The following is a 3,410-nucleotide window of genomic DNA, read 5'->3' on the forward strand; positions in this document are numbered from 1 at the left end:
ACGTTTTGTTTTGGTCTTAGGTTTCTGTTCTGCTGTTTAAAAACATGTTTTGCTTTATTTCTGCAAATCTGCTTTCATAGGAGAACAAACTCTTCTAGGGGAAAATAAGGTTTTTTAAACAGCCTTTCAAAAACTTTCTAACAAGGCAATGAGACGCTGAGTAACTTCTTTAAACTTACTGAAGCACTAATGAGCAGGACTTATCCTAATAACTCTAATTTATCTTCCACTTTATCTCCACTCAGATTCAACCAAATACACATCAGAAATAAATCTAGAACTTTTCATTAGCTCAAACTTTTGGGCATGAATTTGTGTGTGTGTGTGTCTACAGTAATGTTATGTTTTAATTGCGTGGGACTCTGTGTATGTATGTGCAGGATTTGTACACTGCAAAAGAATAAGTCAGAGCAAAAATAAGTCCATACGAAATTGAAATTGAATCATCAATTAATATGTGAAACCAGGTGAATGACTGTCTCACTCACTGATGTCTTGATGTCAAGTCAAGAAGTAAAACTTGTGAGAAAGAATGACCTGTGCTATGTGAACATTTGGCTGCTGGTGTTTGCCACAGGCCTACATAACAGCACGTGTACAAATAATCCCTTGTGCACGTGTATATGTTTATGTGTGAGTGTGCAGGCCTTGTGTCTGTGTGTTTGTGTGTGTGTGTGTACATGCATGTCTTTATCAAGCGATGTGGGGGTTTCGGTGGCGTGGGCGAGCCCATCGATCAGCCCGTGAGGGAGGCAGCCTGCAGCTCTCGCTCCAGCTGTCCACTGGGTGTGAAGGACACCGATGTGACAGCACTAATTACCGAGGCAGGAAGCCAGCGCTACAAACATTCACAGCAGCAGCTCAACTGGGCTCTGCAGGGCGACACCCATCCTCCACCAGCCACTTTACACCTCTCATCCCTCCAGGCCGAATTGTGTCACGCCAAAATCTGATATTACCCACGAAGAAACAGTGCTTTGCCTCGTGGGAATCTAAAGAGCAGATATGACTGGATAAAACCCACAGAAAATCTGATCTGTAAATATCCTGTTTTGGCTCTCACAGCCGGAACAGTCTGCAAGATGTCAGATCAAAAGCAGTATCTCCTAGTTCTTTAGCTAGTTAAATAATGTAGGTAGCATTCAGTGGGTTCATCAGAACCTTTTTGATGCCTGCTGAAACTGAACGTGCGTTGATGCAATGAGACCGAACAAACATCAGTAAAACCAACAAAAAACAATGTGCTGAAAAGGGCATCATGTTCTGTAAAGGGGAATTTAACCCAGGTTCTTAAAAAATATGCCATCTTTAATGTTACCCATACCTTTATCCTTATTTAGAGAAAAATACTGATTAGTGCAGTATGATCAAGCCATAATTCAGTATACAGAATACTATTAATTCAGATACAACTAGAATGTCCCTCATTAGAGTGCATACCTCAGTAAAACTGCACCAAGTGCCACCTCCTCTTAGATATCAGTTCCATTGCAGATTATTAATTATTCTCAGAGAAATCAACAAAAATAAGAAACATCTTATTTCACAATGTTTTAGAAAGTCAATAAAGATTTCTAGATTTGCACCTTGATCCGGATCCACTCCAAAACTGAATGGGTTCTTCCCTGGCCCATACCACCTCCTTCTACTTAGTTTCATTGTAATCTGTTCAGATGGTTATATGTAGTCTTGTTTACAAACAACATATAAAAACAATGAAATGGACTGGGGTGAAAACAGAACTTGGTGGAGGTAATGATCAACATTAATAAGGACTGTGTTATAACTTGAAAAGGAGGAAGCAACAAGTGAGTGACTGATATGCAGAGGAATCCATTTAGGTGCACGTCACATTAAAGTTACTAACATCTGTGCTTCTCTGAGGCAAGAAGTTATAAAAGGGGTCTGACGCTATGCAAATCAAATAGTAACACAATTTCTTTAATGGCTTGAAGGTTCATCTATAAATACTTTATTCCATTAATGCATGTAGAATGTGACAGGGCATCATTCATTCTCGATGTCGCACCTTCTTTACCAGTTATGTTCACATGACCTGTCCAGCAACCGAGTTGGTGGCAGCTGGTGAGAAAAGTTACAACAACAACATGATGAGAAGAGTGAAGAATGTACTAATCTGGTGTCCAGAGCTAATTCAATGTGTTTCTGTGTGGCATGCAGCTCTTCCCTCAGGCAGGATTCAATTGATCTGTGCAGTTTCAAATATTGTCAGGCTACTACTGTTAACTTAAGACCGACCTAGGCAGCATGTGTCTTTAACCACATGTGTGGATGCAGAGAGTGGGCTTTTTTTTCTTTTTAAAAAAAATCTGCTCTAAAATCTCACAGTTTTTCTATTTCAATTACTACATTTGCCACGTTTACTATCTGTTGAACAATATTCACCTTTCATAGACATAAAGGGATATTCAAGTTCTGAATTGCATCTAGTAGCAACCACAGCCCTGTGTGTAGCAGGCCTACTGTAAATGTGTATGAGCTCTCTGACCCCTGTCCAGTGGGAACATGGTGGCCTTAAACTTTGCTGCTGGTGTCCAATGTGTGAACTGGTGCCGCGTGGGATAAGTTACCCTCACATTTGCACATTTCCATCGCCTTGGCCCAGCAGTTAATTATTTTCCTATTGATCTGCACTGTGACCCCACATGCAGGTCAGTGAGCAAGTGGCCGTTGCTGCAGCTGCTGGCTCACATTACATATATAACACATTGATAGACTCATACCAGGGTCTAAAACACACAAGCAAACACATGTACAGAAAGTGACAACATTTATATAATGCACACACGTTGACCATCACAAATGTCTTATCCTAACCAGAAGCTAACTCTAATCCAAAACCCCTAAAATTCTAAACCTAAAACCACCACCAGGCTCAGAGACAGTTTCATCCCCCAGGCCATAAGACTTTTAAACTCCTCTGAACTGCAATAACTCCACCAAACGAGCACCCTGGCATATTTGCATATTTGCACTACTGCGCAAATTGCACTATTGTTGTTTTATTCTTCTCTTCATCTGTAAATATATATATTTAGATATATATATTTTATTTTCTATTTTAAATTTTACAATCAGAAATTTTTTCTATTCTCTTTTATACTATTTCTATTTTTATTTTATTTTTTTGGTTGTAATTACTTGAGCATTGCTTAAAGAGAGCCTGTGACATAAGTATTTCATTGCCAGCTACTGCTTCATGTTATCTCTGTGCATTTGACAATAAAATCTTGAATCATTAAAAGTCTTAACCCTCAAACAGTCCTTTTAAATTGGTTTGGAAAGTAAGAACCAGCGAAAATGTCCTCTCTTTCTCAAAATGTCCTGATACCTGAAGTGTCTTTCTACTCTCACCATTTGACAAACTGTCCCTGTTCTTCTTCAACAGG

The sequence above is a fragment of the Limanda limanda genome, chromosome 5 (assembly GCF_963576545.1).
Source record: "Limanda limanda chromosome 5, fLimLim1.1, whole genome shotgun sequence".
Lineage (NCBI taxonomy): Eukaryota > Metazoa > Chordata > Actinopteri > Pleuronectiformes > Pleuronectidae > Limanda > Limanda limanda.